General features: G+C 33.6%; 1 pseudogene; it reads right to left on the bottom strand.

The window, feature by feature from the left end:
- Positions 1 to 20,361: 20,361 nt before the first annotated feature.
- LOC143574264 (auxin-responsive protein SAUR78 pseudogene) lies at positions 20,362 to 22,072 on the bottom strand (annotated as a pseudogene).
- Positions 22,073 to 22,786: the final 714 nt, after the last annotated feature.

Genomic DNA, 22,786 nt, shown 5'->3' on the forward strand with positions numbered 1-22,786 from the left:
GAAATTGGGTGAAAATCAAGGAAAATAGCCGTTGGGGATGAGGAGGACCATTTGATTGGGTGAAAATCAATTCCATCACACCACACCACCCCACCACCCCTAGTAAAAATCCATCACAAGTGATGGATTTGGGGTTGGTAATGTGGCACCATTTGATTGGGTGGGGTGTGTGATAAGAAATTGCATCACATCCAACCCCCCCCCCCCCTAAGAGTTTAAAACAAAGCTAATCCACAAAAATTGCAAAAGTACTTTAAAAAAACATTGTCTTAAATATAAAAAGCAGCTACCCTTTTTTAAAGCAACAAAATATCTCAAACAACATGAAATCATTATAGCTTTTGAATAGCAGCGATCGTCAGATATTTTGGTCATATTCACATGTATTTTTCCTGAAAGGTATTTATCTAGATTTGATGCACATGACCATGTAACACCGCATAACCGACAATGAAAATTACCGTTGTTGGATGGTTGTCCAAAACTTATATCATTTAAAGACTTGTTTTTCATATGAAATAAGCCAATTTTAATATAAAAAAAATTAAGAATAGTAAAATTATATAAAAATTAGTTTTTAAGCTTTTGAGTATGTTTTTGTTATAATTATTTTTGGAATATAATAGAAGTTATAATTATAGTCGAAGTGAAAGATTTTAAAAATCATGAAAGGTTTTCAAGGATTAAAGTGTTAATTGTAGTTTATAATTTAAATTAAAAATAAGATTAAGTATAAAATTTAAAGCATTCATTTTTGTATATGAAATTATTAAGACTAATATTTTGTTAAGTCATTAAATGGTAAAAAAAATAATGAAATGTTAATATAATAGTATAAGTCATTAAAACAAATATTATAGAAGGATATCATTAAGAAATATTTTTTTAAAAATTAAATATTATAGAAAAAACATGTTAGAATTATAATGATTTGATGTGATACATTGATAAGTTATATATGAAAGGTTTTAAATGATATATTTTTAATAAAATTAATTAAGAGTTAAAAATGAAAATATAGTAGTGACACTTGGTAAAATATTAGACAATTAAAAGTTATGTGATTGAACCATCATTTTTGTTTATTATAATAGTAGGTAACTTTTTGTTTAATTCCATACCCTCACCAAGGCTATACCCTAGACGTCGGCCGAGCCCTGTATAAGATATAAGATGGCCCTGCCAACTTAGCCGAATTTTCTAAAGTGATGAGTGCTTATTGAAAGAAAAAGTAATGATTGTTAAGTTAAGTTGTAGGCTAAGAACATCATTCTCGGCTCATTCTCTATCTGTGTCTATATAATTACATAAAAAGTTACTATATGTTTTTCCACATTTTCAATTAAATAATATTTTTTTATTGTTTCTCTCATCCACTCACAACTATTCACAATCGTACCATATAATTTAAAAAGGGTGTATTGGTTTTATTAATCGCAATTATTATCTCTTGGTCTTTGGCAGTTCCAACTAACGAATTGGCTAATAATGATCCCACATTTTATCATATTTGTTCCCAACAGTTCGAATTCTAACGCAATTAGTTGCAGGTCGCCGGAAAACTCACATTTTTTTCGGAAAACTCAATAGTTTCGTCCCAAACATCTTTGTTACCTTAGATCGGAGCTTCGTGAACATTTTTATATGTCCCAAATTATTGAGGTCACCTAAACCATGAAACCATCGTTGAAATCGATTGGTGGCGAGTCAGTTGGTGGTGGTGGTGGTGTTTAGGTGGTGTTTAAGTTGAATTTTCGGACAAAAAAATTGACTTTCCGGCAAAAAAACGTTTTTTTCAGCGACCTGCAAGTAACGGCTTTAGAACTTTGTTAGTCCGCCCTTAAAGGATGGGGTCGTTGGCAGCTATCTCGTTAGTTGGGATCGACAATGACAAAAAGATAATAGTTGAGATTATTAAAAACTAATACACATTTGCAAAACTGGTATTTGCGTCTTGCTCCCAGAAGTAGCAGCCTTTGGTGCTCCCGTGATTGGCGGAGGCATCGGCGGCAAGGTCCTTGAGGAGAGAGAAACCGAAGACGGCATTGTTGGTGATATAGAGGTGGATTGAGAGGCCATTGAAAGTGATATGGGTATGAAAAATGAAGGTTAATGAGAATAATATGGGTTATAGCACCAATTGCCCCACGGTGGGCGCCAAATTGTTTTGGACAAAAATCAGCTAAGGATCAAGTATCCAAATCTGTTATGTGAGGTAAGGTGCTAATTCGATAATAAAAAATGTATAAGCGTGATATCGGTGAACAGAATGGTTTGATCACGAGGGAAAAAGCCCTTAATCACGATAGTCTTACTTCGGTAAAAACTTATCGAGGCAATCGTTGGTAAAATAGCTTCGGTCGAAGATTAATAGGATAATCTTTGGTCGAAGTACTTTAGACAATGATCAACAAGACCTTTGGTCGATGAGTATATGATTATCGTGGTCTCCGGCACAAAAAACCCCCGGACGGTGAAAACTATCACCGTCGAATGTATTAATAAACAAAAAAATGGTTACAAATGTGGTGGAGAATATGATCGAAGTTACAATGAAAGCTAGTGTTGAGAGAGTGTTTAGTTCTGCTCAAGTGTGTGTAAGTACATGTGTGTTTTCCTATCGATCATATCTCGTTTAAATAAGAAAATAACAATAACAATATTTCCTATTTATCCGGAAGTCTTCCACTTAGCCGTTCCACGATCTTTGACCACGTGCCAATAGCCACCCAGTAGCGAAATAAGCGGAAGAATGAGTCACCAGATGTTGCTGATATTTAAACATCAATCTCCTAGAGAGTTCGTCTATAATAAGCTACGTTGAACTAGGATCCTGGATCCATATTCCAGCTATAGGACGTCCCATGAGGATAATTGATGCAAGTTCGTCTTGAAGTTGATATACCTGTCTAACACATCACCATACTAAACGCAATCATTAGTAAACAAACAATACCGAGGATCGTCGATCCTTTATATCCTGATGTATATTTCAAAGATAAACTATTCATAAAACAGTCAAGGATAAATGATCCTCAATATAAAAATCGTGGCCTAACAATGCCTAGTTATCAAAAAACATCTATATGACACCATTACGTGGTAGTAATCATCTGTTTCTTTTTAAGAAAATTGATTTTAAATAATCCCGACTATACACTATTAGTAAATAACAGTACCAACTAAAAGTGAATTTTTTTCTAATGGTCCGCTAAGTGTACAAAGTAAGCAACAGAGTTAATCACGTATTAGTCGCGGACCGTTAAATAAAAATATAACTTTAGTTAAAACCACACACTAGTGGACTATTATTTGCTAAATATGACTTAATTAAAATTATTTAAAACCATTTTAAAAAAAATGAAAGATAGTCAAAATCGTCGATATAGGTAATTTAATAATCTTCCTTAACAAACATATAAAATGTGAGGTGAAGTACGGCCAAGTACTTACCATGTAAATCTTTAGGTAAAATTCCCTAAATGACACTAAAGAAGAAAGAGAAAAAAAAAAGATATTATTTCACTCAAAGATTCCCAAAACAATCTAAAAATATGTACTCAGGCGACATCTTGGAGAAATAAACGATGGTATTTGTTAACCAAACAAAAGCTGACACGTGTAAAGATTCTGACACACCAGACGAAATTTTTAAAAATCTCGTCTAATCCGACCCTTTTTTTAACTTAATTAACTTTTTAAAAAACCGTCTCTCCATACGTTTTTTTATGTTTCTCGTCTGTTCTGTTCATATTAATTTTTTCTTGAAATTTGAGCTTTTTTAATTTTGTCTTGATAGACGCATTTTGATTGAATTTCGTCTTCCAGGTTCATATTCCAAAGTTTCTTATCTTGTAAGTTCAAATCCTCTTTTATTCTCCTATCTATATCTTCATCTTCTTATATCTATAACCATCTATAATCCATCAATCTCATAACCACACTTTAGCGAAATGAAGTATAAGAGAGGAGATCGAGTAGAGGTTGCGGATTTGGGTCCCGGGTTTTTGGGATCGTACTACGGCGGTAACATAATTTCCACGTTTGGAGATGAATATTATCAAATTCCATAAAACTAATTGAAAGCTAACTAGAACTTGAAGATAAAAAGGAAGAACATGAAGAGATGAAGATGAATCAAATACTTGAAGAAGTTGATAATTAAAAATGATAGTTTAATTAGGAAAGTGGGATCTACCTAAAAATAATTAAAAATATCATCGGATTAGACGGAATAATAAAATACATGGTCGGTCAAGACGGAATATGAAAAATCCTATCGGTTCAGACGATATTTAAACTTTTATAACCACAAAATAAGAAACTTTGGAATATGAACTTTGAAGACGGAATTCAATCCAAATGCGTCTACCAAGACGAAATTAAAAAAGCTCAAATCTCAAGAAAAAATTAATATGTACGGAACAGACGAGAAACATAAAAAAACTGTCTGGATAGACGGTTTTTTAAAAAGTTAATTAAGTTAAAAAAAAGGGTCGGAACATACGAGATTTTTAAAAATCTCGTCTGGTGTGTCAGAAACTTTACACGTGTCAGCTTTTGTTTGGTTAACAAATACCGTCGTTTATTTCTTCAAGATGTCGCCTCAATACATATTTTTTGGATTGTTTTAGGAATCTTGAGTTAAATATGATCTTATTTTTTCTCTCTCTATTTTAGGGTTAGTTAGGGAATTTTCCTAAATCTTTATGCATATCATGCACTTCACTGTTAAAGACTTCAATTTACACTAAATCAACGTCCACGTCTTTTTTATTTTTTCACTTTTAAAGACTTCAATTTACGCTAAATCAACGTCCACGTCTTTTTTTTATTTTTATTTATTATTTATTATATTTTTACGCTCAGCTTATTTTATTAAAATCAAAATTCCACAAATAAAGAACTTTTTTGAGCCGCCGGTTCATTTCAATATTTTTTTATCTTACTTTATAGACGAAGAACGATGATATGGTATTTGATAATTTTTTATAATAAATCTAATTACGTAAACTCCCATCTCATTTGGAAAAACATGTCCTAGTGATTTAATCATATGATTAATTAATCATATATACTTTTTAAAACAATAATTAAGGTTTTTTTTTTAAATAACTAAAACTATTAAAAAAACTAGTGTTTCAAAAGCTTGCATTTCATCTCATTAAATTACAATATTAATAGAACTAACCTTCTAATTTTTTTAATTGTAAACACACAAACTAATGCAAAACTAATGTGTGCAAGAAAATTGTTCGTTAAACCTATGAAAGGAATAAATAGCAAATGTTCTCCACATAAAAATAACTAAATTATATGGTAAGTGTAACATTTTGGGATGACCGCATTAAGATATTGTCTGCTTTGCTCCTGATGGATTGCCCATCCACTAACTCTCGGTTTTGTTTTCACCCGATAAATTGCTCGCCCAGTCAAAACGCATCTTGGTATGGTAGATATCAATCTTCTTATAAGGAATGTTTTGTTCTCCTACACAACAAGCAACAAACGTATTTGATTTATCTAGTATCCGGAAGAAACGAAAAATAATTGAACCACATAAATAAACAAACAAAAAAAATGAAAAGATAACCATTGAACTCAATGCGTACGTATTACAATTTGTACATAGGACTCCGAACTCAAACGTACTACAGCAGCGTTGTAGCAATGGGGTGTTGGCACCACTCAACTATCCATCAAAACATAGAGCTAACAAATACGTCTACGGCAAAACAAGTTTCATAATGTTAAAATGCTCTTTTGTAGCACACAGACAAAATGGATATATATGTCATAGATTGATCACACCACGTCAAATGTTTCACACCGTTAGGCTAAGGGTGTTGTGACGTGGGTAAATAGGTAATGGTGTGGGCGGGTTGAGCTGGTCTAAAGTCACGACGTGGAACACTGCACCCTTATGGCGTGGTCCACGGGTGTGGGAGCTCAGCGTGAAGAAGTCAAAGCATATGGGAATGGACCGATTTAATGGCTATAAAGCCATTAAAAATGGTTGTAAAGCCGTTAAAAACGACGATAATAAAAAATTAGTTTTGTTTATATATGATATACATCCCAACTAGTTTTTTATGCTTGCTGAGTTGCTTCTTTGTGGATTTATGTGTTATGTTTGTTGAATACTGTGACTTAAGATTATTCATTTGGTATATAAGGACATGTAATGTGATATATAACATAAATATCTTTAATAAACAAGTAACTTTACAAATTACATAATTTAGATTATTATCAAAACAATGTGCACGTAAGAGGAGAAACACCCGTACAACACCTCGAACATAGCTCAAAACGAAAGGGTTATGATAGCCAGAAGATTAAATGTGAGAGTTGCCATACCTGAAGGCTTCTCTCTATTACTCACCAGCAAGGGTGAGCAATAACCAAACCATTTGTTGGCCTAGGCGGATCAATAACCGAATCAAACGTACTTATCAAACAAACTAACACGAGATATTGAGGTAACGACCCTCGACTCTTTTCATATAATCAAACGAACTTCACGAACTTATCAAACGTACATGGAGATGAGACTCCTTGTCTCTCTCTTGTCTCTCTCTCAACTCTCTCATAAAAACAACTAATAATCTAGACTCTATTTATAGACTTATTAAACTTGCTCACCAAGACATACTTTTCCTAAACCTACTACAATTCAATTAAGTAAAATAACATAATAATCCTTAACTTTATTAATATTCAAGATTAATCCTTCATTCACCCCCTTAATCTTGAATTGTTCATCTCTTTTGTACCACCAAGATCTTGAATTCCCAATAGCACTCTCAACTCTTCAACTTATTGGTTCATCTTTACCCTTTCTTCTCAGTTGTTTGTAACAAACTTGTTTAACAAGTTCTTCAAATTCATCGTTCAAACCATCCACGTTGATCTCACATACCACTTCATTCACCACATTCTTCTTTTTCACTTTTCTTTTCATTGTTTGCTCATCAAAACTTGTAGATGGGTTATTTTTTCTTTCTTTATCAGACCCTACTATGTCTTTCATTCTGAAAATTCTTCTCAACCTTTCATTCGGTTCTGACTTTTCATCAACAACTGCTCGATTGTTGACTTTCACACACACTTCTAAATTTGCAAACTTGTTAGCTGCAACATTCCTTTCATTCAATACAATATCCTCCCTCTTATCATCATCAGTAGCAGATCTTTGTTTCTGCTCACTTATCTTAACAACTTTCTCATCTTCAAGGTTGTTTGGGTCAGAAAAACATACCTGAAGATTCACCGTCTTCTCTTCTTCTTTCGAAGAAATTCTTTCTTTTTCTTCATCCAATCTTTTCTTTTCTTCACTTTCTAAAAGAGTTTGCAAAGCTTCTTCTTTCTCTACTGCTTCTTGAGCTTGCTTCTCAGGTGCTTGTTCTTCTAGAACAATTGCATCCAACCTTTCCTTCTCAACGATCTCATCCAATCTTTCTTTCTCAGCGGCTTCTTAAGCTGCTTTTTCATCTTCTACTTTTCGTACATAATCAATTCCAAGATATCGAATCTTCAAAGCAAGCCATGCTTCCTTAGTATTCATGAGCATGCCAACTTGTACTAAGGTGTCTTCCGGTAGTGTTTGACATATGAATCCCAACGCCGTGTACATCTTCCTTTCATCTACAGCTACGCCGACTGTAGGTTCAACAACTTCCCAAAGACCATACTCTTTCAGAAATCCCTCCATCTTGATCGACCATACTTTGTAGTTCGATTTCGTCAATACTGGAAGTCCCTCATTCACCATCGCGTCTTTCCTATCTTTATTTTCTAGTTTGCTTTTCAGTTAGAATTGATTCCTGATCCCGAAACCAATCTCCAACACATAAGCAAGCACTACAAACTTTTCTTTTCTTTAATTAATCAAGAAAAACATTCTTGATTTTAAACAATCTTGCTAAACACACACTTGCTTTGTAAAATATGGATTCCAAAAACCTGAACACTTCTCACAAACTGATTTCTATTTGCGTGCTTCTAGATAACAAGTAAAACAATTCAGTTACCTTCTTGCTTGAATAAATGGCCAACTTGCCGTAAACAAAAATTCCTCTTGTGTGCTAGGTAGCCTAGGTTGCTTATCTCACCTCCCTGCTTGCTTCTTTTTTCTCTTTATTTTGCGGCCGTCTTCCCAACAAATCTAAAGCACCAAACCTTTAGTATGAATCACAATTCCCAAGGAATTAATATGTTATTTGTTTGCAAGAAAACTTAACCCACTTCTCTTCAAACGACGGTTAATTCTTCGAGTAGAAAACCCACGAACTTTTATGAACAACGAACCTAAGCTCTGATACCAATTGTTGGCCCAGGCGGATCAAATAACCGAATCAAACAAACTTATCAAACAAACTAACACGAGATATTGAGGTAACGACCCTCGACTCTTTTCATATAATCAAACGAACATACCAAACGAACTTCACGAACTTATCAAACGTACATGGAGATGAGACTCCTTGTCTCTCTCTTGTCTCTCTTCAACTCTCTCATAAAAACAACTAATAATCTAGACCCTATTTATAGACTTATTAAACTTGCTCACCAAGACATACTTTTCCTAAACCTACTACAATTCAATTAAGTAAAATAACATAATAATCCTTAACTTTATTAATATTCAAGATTAATCCTTCACCATTAACCGAATTGAACCAAAAACCAACGAAATGAACGAAAATTGACCAAAACCAAAATTAGCGAAAAACAGTTATCAGATATTTTCCATGTCGTTGGGTATCCGAAATTAACCGAGCCATTCATATCATATATTTATAACTTTTATGCCTCCTTTTCATATATTTTATATTTTATACCACCATTTCATGTATTTATACCTCAGTTATCTCAAATTCATGTATTTCTACCTTCATTTAATGTATTTATGCATCCATTTCAAGTATTTCTAAGTAAAAGTTTCAGCTCAAAGTTGATTTTGGTTATTAACCTAACTAAACTGAAAATCGAAAATTAACCACATAGATCAAACCGTAATAAAAAATCAATTGGTTAATTTGATTAAGACTAATAGCAAAACAGAACCGTACACGCCCCTACTCACCGGTATAAATGATAGTACATGAGTATAAAACATTCACAGTCAAAACCCTATATACTATGCTATAATGTTGCACAGAGTTTATTCTCTAATTAACATATAGTACAGCTAGTTATAGCATATGATATGGAATATCCATTTGTCCTAATGTTTGAGAATTTCTAAATATAAAAAGACTTTGAATTTGAAAACCATATTTAGACTTAAGTTGATGAATTTCAGTAAAATGTTTATCAAACAGATATCCTTTTTGGTATTTTAGGCATTAAATCTGTAATCACCAAATGTTTTTTAGTTTGGTTTTGCATGTAGTTTCTTAACAAAACAAAAGTGGTTGTTTGACATACGACAGGGCATTTGATCTTGTGAGTCATGAGAGTGCGCAGAGGGATGACAATTAAGTTTCAACCAACATGAGAAAAGCGGATAGAGACGGGAATGCTAAAGTTTACGTAAATATTCGGCCATCTCTTCTTATGAAAGTTTATCGTCATGGCATTTGATTCACACCTATATCTATCCACAAATCGATGAACGGTTTTGATATAATCATGTGAGTTTATATATTACTTTTTAACATGAAAGTCGAACTAATTTGATACGTTTAATGTTGCAAAACGTTATTTCAAAAGTGGTCATGATGATTCGTTTGTCGTATGAGAAAGTATGCACTTGATAAAATAGTAAGAAGGTGGCCAACAAACAATGTGACATCACTCTATATGAATATGATATATAATAATAGTTAAGTTTCAACCTACAAAAGAGAAAGTGAGATAAAGATGGTACTATGGTTATGGTTAAAGTCACTGGCATAGTTTTCAATTATCTAATCTTCACCTAAATTACGATAAAAAGTTTTGTCATCTTGTGAATTTTTATCAACTTGTCATGTGTGGTCTAAGTTTGATTTTAATTGGTGGGAGTTTACCAATATTATGATACTTTGATTTCGATGTTTTATAATGGGTTGGTTGATACTAAAAAAATTAACATCAAATACACAATACACCTATATTGGAATTTACTTTTGGTAAAAAAATATTTCTTTCCGGGGCCTAAACCCTTGACCACCCTAGAAAGTAAATCTTTCGGAAAAACCTTTCTGACCACCCTACTAGAGTGGTGATGATGATTGATACTAAATAATCTCAAAGAGAGATGGCTTAGGCTTGTATCTTGTATAGATCTTATTCTACTTTTGTTTTTCTTTTATCAAAAGATTACTTAAAAATATATTACTAGGTTTACCCCACTTGTATTATGGAGATTGCTTTACATTTTTTTTCTAATATTTATATATTTTTTTTGAAATTTTAATTTTATTTATTATAAGAAAGTTAATAATATATTTAAGGTTTGATTATGAAAGTGTTTCACAAATAAATAAGATGTTATACATGTTTAAAAGCAATCAATGTATGTGAGACACATAACCCACTTATTTTTTATTAGGGAAAATTCCCAAAATGATCCAAATGAGAAGAGAGAAAAACAATAATCCTAACTATATCAAGATTCCCAAAACAACCCTTAAAATATGTGCTGGAAGACGCATTGGGAAAATAAACGACCATATTTTTTAACCAGTCAGAATGTGACACATGTAAAGGTACTGACACACCAAACGAGATTTTTAAAAATCTCGTCTGGTCCGACCATATTTTTAAGTTAATTAACTTTTTAAAAAACCGTCTCTAGACGGTTTTTTTATGTTTCTCGTCTGGTCCGTTCAAATCACTATTAATCCTAACTTCATCTTCTTCATCTTCATCTTCTTCTTCATACCTACAAGATCTAATACCCACCTCCACGACCACCGCCATCCCCACGGCCACCACCGCCGTAACCACCGCCACCGCCATTGGGACACTCCCTAGCCATGTGACCATCCTCCCCACACTTAAAACAACCACCACCACCGTAACCACCTCCATAACCACCACCACCACCGTAACCACCACCACCTTCGTCGCCGTAACGATCACCACCACCATACCCACCTCCACGTCCACCTCCATTATTACCACCACCGCCTTCGCCATCATAACGATCACCGCCGCCGCCGCCGCCACGGGTACTCCTTTAAACCGGTCTTCACTAGATTTGTTGACTTTTTTTGCATGTTGGATTAATCTAGTGTTTGACTTGGTTAATGGGTATTAAATCTTGTAGGTATAAAGAAGAAGATGAAGATGAAGAAGATGAAGATGAAGATGAAGATGAAGAAGATGAAGTTATGATTAATAATGATTTGAACGGACCATACGAGAAACATAAAAAAACCGTCTGGAGAGACGGTTTTTTAAAAAGTTAATTAACTTAAAAATATGGTCGGACCAGACGAGATTTTTAAAATCTCGTCTGGTGTGTCAGTACCTTTACATGTGTCACATTCTGACTGGTTAAAAAATATGGTCGTTTATTTTCCCAATGCGTCTTCTCAGTACATATTTTAAGGGTTGTTTTGAGAATCTTGATATAGTTAGTATTATTTTTTTTCTCTCTCCTCATTTGGATCATTTTGGGAATTTTCCCTTTTTATTACTATAAAATTGTTTCTTAATTATAAATAATATCATCTTTTAAATAAACCGGATATTAATTTTTAGTGTATCTCTATTTTATAGGATTACTAGCAAATATTTGATAAGGTTATTTTTAATTTAATGAGTCGGTTATAACCAGTTTAAAGACTATTTGGTTTGTTGAGACTCATACCCGTGAATTCGGGTCAAATGCATAAGAAGTCTTCATTTACAAATAAAATAATATGGTGGCTTGAGAGTAGGTGAGGAGCAACCAGAGAGCTTTTAAAAGTTTTGTTTATATATATTTAAGATTAAGTTTTGTTTATATATATTTAAGATTAAGATTTTAAACTGGGCTCTGCTGGGACCTACCTCTTCAATCGGTGATAGGTAACTAACTATCATTCGAACCGATTTAGTGTAAGAAGATTTAGTGAAGGTGTGATTTTTTATTAACTTTGATACGATACTTACATTAGATATAAGTGATGATTTATATATTTGTGTTCTTGCTGTTCATTTGCGTGCACTGAACCATAAGTCCAAGGTTTTGGAACCCATCAAATTCTACAAGACAAACATTGTTAAGGTCGATAAGGATGATGGGATGTCCGTGTTTGATATCTTTACAGTCAAGATTTGCAGGATGGATTACAAGATACAAGCTCACACGACAAAAAAAAATGATAACACCCTTTTCAAAAACTCATTCATAAAGATATTAATAATTTCTAAACTCATTAATCTAATATTAACATTAGGATGATAATGTGAAGGTTTAGGATGGTATTGGTAATTCTTGGCTTATAAATTATAAAATTGTGTTATGTACTTGATTCGATATATATCCATTAGGTATTTTCAAGTAGTTATCTGTTAGTTATTAACTCGTTAGTTTGTTGAAAAAAAAAACCATTGAAATTTCAATTATAATATTTTTTTTTTCTTTCTTTTTTCTCTTTCTAATTTTATATTTGTTGTGGGCGTAACAAATTAATGATAAAAAAAATACATACACGTCATTTTTACCATAAATTTTTGAAATATGTAAAATTTATAATGATATAAATCTTAATTACATATTTATAGTTCACATCAAATAAAATATAAATAATATCATCAATACGCACCATAAAAGAAATAAAAAAATTAAAATTTTTGGTATAAGGTTTTGCATAAATGGGTATATGGATTTATGTAATCGGACAAGGCAATAGGGGTGTTTAGAATTTGATTCGCTATTGAAACTTTGAAATTCGATTTGATTCGAATTCAATTCGTATTAGAGTATAGTATTCGAATGCAAATCCATGGCTTTTTATTTGATTCGAAAATCGAATCAAATTATATATAATATATTAATATATATTTAATTATTAATTTGGGTCAAATGCGTAAATAATAAATGCCCAAAACATAATAATTAAATCCAATAACATACTGATATTTTTTAATTTGCCAATACTTTAATTTTGAACTTATTACATGTGGTATTGTAGCTACTTTAAATTTATGTTTGTGTGTTTTACAATGATGATTATGATTTTTGAAGTTTTAACATGGGTGACTTGAATTAAATCGAATTTATTCGAATTCGAGTTTCAAATACGAATATAATTGAATTTCAAATATGGGATATAATACAAATACGAATCGAATAATCCAGCTTTTAAACGAATACAAATCAAATACCAGCAAAAATTATTCAATTCGATTACCTTGTACATTCGTTATTCGATTCGATGAACACCCTTACATGGCAACACCTAATATCATAGCCGTACCCAAACCCACAATTTTTCTTTTATCAATCACATACTTGGTCGCACCCCGAATAATTGTTGCGCATGTTTCGAGTTTCAGATATTCCCATAAAATTTGAGTTTTTTTTACTAACCCTATTTAAAGTATTATTTGGTCCCAATTTTAGGTAAATTTGTTAATCTACAACCTAATACCCATCCCAATATTACATAAACACAACTTCCTTTTGTTGGGAGTTACAATCACTATATCATGAGCACGCATTTTACAATCATTCATTCAGTCACCGAAAGTACACATCAATAATTAGCGAATAACTATCGAGTACGTAAGAGTTGCCTAATAAAATTGTTAACTAAAACATTCTTCAAATGATAACATTTTTTTAAGATAGGATATAGGTCCACCATAAGCTTACGGTAAACTTATCGTCAGCATACGGTGTCTAACTTTAAGCTCTCAAAATATGGCCAACTTAGAGCCATTGTGGGCCATGCTCAAACTTTAGGCTCCATCATAACCATACGGGCTCATCTGAACTTATTTGACTCATATGGTTTTAATATGTCAAATGTTGGCTCGACCATTTTAGACGCTGAGACTAGGCCCTTATAGGGTGACATAAGCCTAGTAAAACGGGAGATCGGGTTAGTAACATGGCAATCATTGACTGATAAATCTAATTCATTTAGAGAGCATACTTGATGTTATTAAAATTATAAATATCATGCTTTTAACATATATTAATAAGGTTTACAAAATTGTAGAGTAGATAATAAAATTAAATGTGTTTCCTATAAAATCAAGAAAAAAAATTGGTATAAAAAAGAGAAATCAAAGGAAAAGGTGTAGATACGTCGCAAAGATAAGAAAAAGGGTTGGATTTGTTGAACTATGTAATTTCTAAACAATTGATGCGTAAATTATTAAGAAATATTAGTTTTAAATAATCCTAACCATGTCATATTAGCAAATAAGAGTCCTAATTTTAAACTTGGCTGGTAGCAGCGGTCTCAACTAAAGGGGGTATTTTTTTAACAAACTGCGACTAACGGATGTTAACTCCGTTAGTGATTTGCTGACGTGGAGCTTCTTCTCCGGCCGCATCGTGTCGAAAACCTGCAAATCGCATCCGTTCTCCCTAATATCGTGACATCCCCCCCCCCCTTCTCTCCTTTGAAACCTAAGCAACGTTATGCCGCCGTTGTATCCGGCGAAGTCCACCCTCGTCAACTGTGCACCATCTGAGGTAGTTGACACATCTTTCGACTCGTTTTGATCCCCTTAATGAAAGCCCTATGTTTATTTTGTAAATCGTGTAACACTAATTACGATTTTTTGAAATTAAGATCGGGTTTGGTATATAGGGATTGGCCATAGAAGATGAAATCAACTTCATTTTCTAATTTATTATGTGTTTTGAAGAGGGAGGGAGACGATGCAACGATATTAGGTAGAATAGAGGCGAGTTGCAGGTTTTCGGTGTGATGCGGCCGGAGAAGAAGGTTCACGCCATCAAATCACTAACAGAGTTACATCCGTTAGACGCGGTCTGTTAAAAGCAAATACCTCTTTACTTGGAACCGTTACAAGTTAAGTTTAAAGTTGAGACTGCTATTTACCAATAGGGCATAGTTAGGATTATTTAAAACCAATATTCCAATTATTAAATGAATGTTGCTGCCAAGATTTGAGCATGTATGAGAAGGAAACCAAGACAAAGTTTTACCTGTAGACCAGACCCCCGTTATGTTACAGCATTTTTGGAGAAAACAAGAAATTCTAAATAGTGATATAAAACATAATACTTTTTTAATTGAAGGGCAAGAAGTTACAGGCCGCAACACTTGTCTTACTCTTGGCCCATTGGATGCATCAAGCTCAATTAAAACAGCACTGACCCTTTTCTAAATGGGCTTCAATTCTCATCCTTGAAATGAAAAGGGGTTGATGATAATATCATATCATCATAAATTCATAATTGGGCAGTGTTGAACTGTTGATGACTTGATTATGGAAGTCGGCACGGTAGTTATGACAACATCTTAGCCCATGTAGAGGTTTCCAAGATTTAATGGTGGGCACGGTTCACTTCAGTTATTAGCCTCAACCAAATTAGAAATCAGTTTTCGGTTTATCTGTTAGGTTTATTCGGTTAAACTTTTAGTTTTCGGTTCGGTTAATTTCAGTCAATAAAATCAATTTAGACCAAAATTTTTACTAGGAATACATGAAATTGATGCATAGGTACATAAACTAAAGGTATAAATAGATGAAATGGAGGTATAACTTTACAAGTACATGAAATGAAGGTATAAAACTAGATTTATATGTAAATATGAATGTTTCGATTAGGTTTGGTTAATTTCGGTTAATCGAGGGTAAAAAATAACTAATAACCAATTTTCAGTTAATTTGGTTATTGGTTTATTTCAGTTCGGTTTCGTCGGTTTTCGGAAGAAACACCTTTTAGTGCTAGTCAATACTCTTAGAAAAATATATTACAAAATTTAAAAGACTATGCGATTGCCTCTCTATTGAAATTTTATTCAAGTGCAAATCAAGTTTCTTTTTTTTAATAAAACATCGCACTAAAATTTCCGAGATCTTGAAACAAGCTTGCTTATCTAGTATTGTTTTTGTTGTTCTATTTGAGATCTTAGATCTTCCTCTAGTCAAGGCCAGAGTTGCATCAATGCGACTATTTAAGACATTAGACACCAAAGCAAATTTTAGTTCAACCTAACACTAGGGATTTGAGCTTGTGCTTGGGTTGACTCATCAGGAGCCCTGGCCTAAATCTTCCTTACACAATGGAGACAGATGGTACTCGAGGGCAGCATGTTCTCGTAGACAATATCCTAGAAAGGTTAAGAGTTCTCTCGATCTACGCGAGTTGGATTAGGTGCATTGGAGAATCCTCTATGGCGCGTATGTGATGAAAATAAACAGCAAAACATGATGTAGCTTGTATTTGATAGACTTGGGACTATGAGAGTATCTTTTTATAAGGCCAATATTATATTTAAAAAAAACTCAAAAAGGACAACTTGTAAGTTACACTAGACCCATACAACCAAGGAAGCAAATTAATAAAATAAATTACAAAGGAAAGTTAAGAAAGTTGAACTTGCACCAATCTTCCCAATCAACGTTTGATCTCCGACCCTTGTTCATTACCCATAAGTACGATATTGCCTTGATGTCAATCACCACAAGCAAACTAAATATAATAAATTACAAAGGAAAGTTAAGAAAGTTGAACTCGCATCAATCTTCCCAATCAACGTTTGATCTCCGACCCATGTTCATTACCCATAAGTACGATATTGCCTTGATGTCTACCAAAACTGGTTTACCTTTAAAGATCTTGTCGTTCCTTGTTATCCAAATCAACCAACATGTTACAACAGAAATAGCTTGAATTATTAAGCATGCCTCCTTCGTCCTCCTTAGCTTGATCGGATATTGTAACACATCCTTAACCGATTTGTTTATGGTTTTGAGTCACAATAGGTGAAAAAAAAACAGTAACTTTTGTTGATTATTTTTCTAAAAAGCACATAACCAAACCTATTACTACAAAAATAGGAATAAAAAAGGTACGAGTTCATGTCAAATCAAATTGGTATATGTATGTATTCAACCCTTATCAAACACACTAAACAAGGACAATAGCAGTTTGAAGGAACAAGACATTCTTTCCCCCTTGCCCATACTTGAAGTGTATCATTCTTGTGTGTTGTACTTTTGTTGTGTTGGTAGACACATAGAGCCCACCCTAGAGTAGTACGTAGAATGGGCCTTTGGAATTTAGTTGTGTTACATCACATATGTACGTGCCTTTTGGAATTTAGCATGGGAGGCTTGGAGGGTGTACGAGTCACACATAAGTTTTGGGAGCACAAACTTTTTTTATACATAGTGCATATATATACTTTTTGGTGTTAAAAATAAAGTTGTTTGCAATGGTTTATGAGATAATTACATGCTCAGAATGGTTTCTATATTATTATAATTCGGTCGATTAAAGTTTTATCCATATACGCTAGCGAATAAAAAATTTTCATTTAGGCCTGCTTGATTATCATACTAAAAATTTTTCGTTAAGTTCAAAACTTTTTATTTTGGCTCGGCTGAGGTATTTAAATTCTCGGAGATGGCAATTTAGCATACTAAAATTATAATTTATAACATCACTAATCACAATTTAATTTATTTAGTTATCATTATCCATCAGTCCCAAAATACATACGTATATATAAAAGAACATTTTATCTTCGTACATTGCGACATAATCATGACTTGGTTGATATGCATTCTTAAATTCTTTAAAGAATTTAAAGCTAAGACCATGTGTAGTCAAAACGTCTCACTCTTAGGCATTTTGCGTTATGTGGCATCCTCGTCAGTAATGAAGTGCTTTGCAAAAAGTGACGTAGTGGACAAAACGCCACAACTCTCATATAAGAATTACATATACTCCCCTCTCTCTCCCCTTCCCACACACAATTTCCATAAAAAATCGAGCCAAACTCGCGTTTTGTAGGAAACGCTCCGTCGAAAACGCAGAAGGAAAAAGGCAGGGGGGGTACTCCCGGCGTTTTGGAGCCACAGCGCCACAATGTGGGATGACTACGGATGATCTAAGTAAATGCGTGTTAAGACACTTATATGGCTCTTACTTCTTACATATGTGTACTTAAAAACAAATATAACAGTAGTTGGTAACTAATTCCATCTATCTTTTCACCTAAATAAAGATATCGATTTTTAACACGACATCTATTTAGAACTCTTGATAAATAACTATTATATATAAGTTATACGTTAACATATTTATAAAGTTTAAATGGATATATAATAGAATGAATAAAAATAGTTTTGAACGAAACCTAGATGATAAGTAAGAAAATCAAATCAAATAATCCTATCCGAATTGTTCATATTTGGTCAGGAAAATACCAGCACAAACCCATTGAAACAGTAGAACATGAAGTGTAAAGCTGTGTAAACATAAAGGTTTTTTTATGTACCTTCACAAACACCAAGGATATTAAGTGCAAAATTGATACTCTTTGTGGTGGCCTTATATACCAATAGGGAACACCTACCATGACACATGTAAAGATGATGATGCAAACACACCAGCTTGTATCTCACACATAAAAAATAGTAACTTATCTTCAGTGAAAAGAATAAATTTAAATAAGAACTTGCATGTGGTTGGCATTTTGATCAAGTGATATAAAGTTGATGGTGAAAGCTTAGGATATTATGGTCTCAAGTTTAAAATGTTACTTCATATGGTTTTTGTTGAGTTTCCTCCTTATTGATGTTTTCGAGTAAGTCATTATTGAAACATTAAAATCAGTATGAACAGTTGACATCCCGTCTCATGAAAACGCACAATAGTATGGGGGTAGTTACATGTTGTTAAAGAAATATAAACTTGCCTAATTTTATGGCATCAATGGACAATTGGGTTCATTTTAGTCTAATTAGGTGTGTTTAGTGTTTTACTTAGATGGAAGACCTGTAATTAAAACTTATTTCTCTAGTGATGGTCATTTCATTCAATAACTTTCAAGAAAAATTGTAAGTAACCATAATGTATTTCTCACGGTGTAGCGAGAAACGTGTATATTACCGAATTTCAACGCTATGTCCATTTACGTGTAAAAACATATATAAACGCAAGAAAATAAAATTCATGAAATACTAAAGTATTACTAGAATTCAACAAATTCAAGATACATTGGCTTTGAGTTTATTTATGCACAACTTGGTTATAGTATTATATTTATTTTGAAAAAAGAGTATTTATGTTTCCCATCTACTAAAATCAATACATCTCAATTATATATTTCTACTAGCTGGTTTTTTTATACTTTTTATTCAATACTTGTACAAAAATTAAAGAACGTCTACTTGAAGAAAAAACAGTGAAGGAACTAAAAAAACACGTCTCTTCCATTACTTAGTGTTGGTTTCTTCGATGCTTGGTTTCATATCTCTTTAAATAATTAAATATTTTAAAAGAAAAAGGTGTTAATTGTTAAACCCATATCGAAAAGACAAAGAAAGAAGGAGAGGTGTTTGGTGCATAGACGTTGAATAATCAAACAAAAAAGCATCCAAACAACCCCCAATCATTTGCCTACTTTCTTTTATCTTATTAATTTCCAAACACTCTTTATTTCTACCTACCGAAATTTTTTGGTCACTATTGTCGCATTCAATTAAAAGGTATGTGAATGACCCCAATCATACTAGATATCTTTCGCTACAATACCCACAAACATGTTTTCTAAGGACAAATAACATGTATATAATAAAACAATATTAACTAAATAGTTGTGATAACTGATAACTACATGTATATACATAATACATTGTTGTGTAAATGTATAATTTGCTAACTTTTTCTCACATGTTATACGTATTAAACGCGTCTAAGCTCAATACATACTACAAAGTAAAGCAGCGACGGTGAAGTCAAATCCTTTAATGGCTGTCACCGGCCGACAGATTACCAACTATTTACTTCATTCTAATGTTTTTGTGATGTAATTGCTTTTTATCGAAGATACTCCCTTTTCAAGTAGTGACAACCAATTTTACAAAAAGAGCCTAAGAAAAAAATTAGCAATCATACGTCAAGCTTGTCACATATATATGATGAGAAAAAACTTAAATGACCGTCTTAATTATATATCACAATAAAAATATATATGTATTTATTTATTTGATTCACTTTGTTTTCTACATATAATTGGTTATGTATTGAACGACGCTACATATCAAACAATTTCCAAACGTTAAACTTCTTATCGAACCCACTATAAATGATTACAAAATTGCAAAAATATTGAGAATGAAAAGACATAATATTATGTTGAATCAATTCGGAGACGTGATAATCACACCATGTTGAGTTACAATACTAGATTGAATACTTAATCAAAACCAAACAAAAAAAAAGGTCATTGGATTGCTTGTTACCCAAGAAAGGAAAATCAATGGTCGAACATGAATTCAATAACAACTTACAAGAATTAATATAGAAAAATATTTTAAAAATTAAAATCAGCAGGCATAAAAATCCACGAGCTCATGTAACGATTCTAGTTGAGGGTCAGCATTTTCAATCATCCACAATAAATGCTCAAACAACACAACCTCGCACTCAATTGTCACATCAAAAGTCCCATCACCCGACCGTTCCACGAGCTCTTGGAACAGCGGGTGTTGGGCCACGTCCGAGGTTATAAGATATCGACGTAGGTCCCAGCAGAGCCCAGTTGGACCCGCAAGACTCACCTTGAAGAGGGACGTCTGCGCAAAGACCAACTGGTTCCGCAGGACCCACCATGCTCAGAGAGATGAAGACCTTACGCGCAGTACGCAAGCTGTTCCCGCAGGAAAAGCTTCCCAATGGTGAAGTACCCCGCCTGTTCCCGCAGCTGCGGATACAAGCCATCAGGGAAGGCTACCCGCACTAATAGCAAGGCTACACGCACAAGGCACTAACTCTCAATAATTCAGTAATGTCACCTGAAGAAGGAATGAGCAAGGCGGGAATACTCCCGCCCGAATGAGCCAGTCCGTACGCTTCTGGAGGATCTTTTGTACTATACCTGCCAAGGTATGGACAAAATAGACAAGATCTGACCAAAGCAGCCCATGAACCAATCACATGGTGACAGCTCACTGACAACAGTACGACGAGCAGCACGCTCTAGTACTTAATGTCACTATCAGCCGCTGCCTACTCACCAACCCTCATCGTGGCACGTACATAGCCTACAGTTGGTGGAAAAGGAATAGTACACAGCCGGCCATGTCACTATCAGCCGCTGCCTACCCACCAACCACCAGCATGGCACGTGCGTAGCCCACAGTTGGTAGAAAAGGAATATTATACAGCTGGCTGTACCTGCTTGGAAACCTACCTTCGGCTATAAATACTCAAACACCTTGGAACGGTATCATTATCTTATCATATACTATCTTATACCATCACATATCATATCTGCTCTAGCTATTTCTCTTAATACACATTTATATTAAGAGCAATCTAGTCTGATTCTCACGCCGGAGGGTGGTCACAAGGAGGTACCCCCCATTCTCAGTGACGAGCTCACGGTGTCTGTTTTGCAGGTCATCAGAAGAATAACCATATTTGCCGGACCTAACCCTCGTGGGAAACATCTACTTGACCCTAAGATTATCCGTAATCTGCCGGGGTCACTTAGTGTTTCTTCACCTACATAGACTGCATGAGCATGGTTCATATTGTTGTAGTCATCTTCATCAGAAGTGGGTGCGTTTATTCCGCCTTTGGTGTAACTAGTCGGCTTGGTGTTGCTAAACGAATGCCATTTCTTTAGAACCGACTTGATCTTTGTTAGCCTTCCGCCTTTCGCCATAGTTTTCGCCTTTTTTGGGATGAAAATACAAAGGTTTTGGACTTATGGATGTGTAGATAAAGAGGAGTGGAGGTAGGGATGAAAGTTGGCTTCTTATAATCTTATGTAGACTGTCTGTGGGTGGAATTTGATGGGATATTTCGTCCTGTGGGTGTGTGTATATATATAATATAATTATATATAAATATAAAATATAAATATATTATTGGTGGTGTTGGGACAAATAGGAGGTGTTTAACTTTAGGGCCATTCTTGATTGTTTCATAAAATATTATTATGATTTGTTTGTGATGGAGATTTGAGACCTTCCAAGAGCAAGGCAATAGAATAAGTCGTTAAATTCATCAATCAATTTTGACTTTTTTCCTAAATAACAAATTAATTGAATTTAATTAATCTGAAGACTATCAACTATTGTGGAAGATAATATTTTTGAAATAAATTAAAAAGTACCTTTGGGATAATTAATTTTTTAATTACATGTTTAGAGATAAATTGATAATTATTTTGCTTACTTTTTGTATTTAAATAGACTATGATTATGTAATATAGGACGCTTTAGATTAAACTAATATGATCAAATAGCATTTTGAACTTTAACCTGACATTTTCTTGTTTGTCAAGACTTGACTTGGTGTTTGTTGTTTTTCCTTATCAAGTAACTTAAAAGAACTTGGGTTTGTTTGGTATGAAGTAATAAATAATGGACGATAAAATGTAATGGACAAGGGATACGCCATTACCATTTAATTGTCATGTTTTGTTAACCTATGAGATTGTCATGATAATTGCTTTGTAGTGTTTGGTAATTAGGAAAAGAAGAATGAAAGAAATACAAATGACAAAATATACCCCTTCCTCGACAAAGAAAAAGAATTAACAAAATAAATAAAATAGTAATGGCGTCGATGGTGGTGGCGACAGTAGTGACGGTGTTGGAGGTGGCGGTGGTGATGGCAGATCATGGTGGTCAG

Source organism: Bidens hawaiensis, unplaced genomic scaffold (assembly GCF_021521415.1).
Source record: "Bidens hawaiensis isolate Kalapana, Puna unplaced genomic scaffold, B.hawaiensis_p1.1 tig00026875_1, whole genome shotgun sequence".
Classification (NCBI taxonomy): Eukaryota; Viridiplantae; Streptophyta; class Magnoliopsida; order Asterales; family Asteraceae; genus Bidens; species Bidens hawaiensis.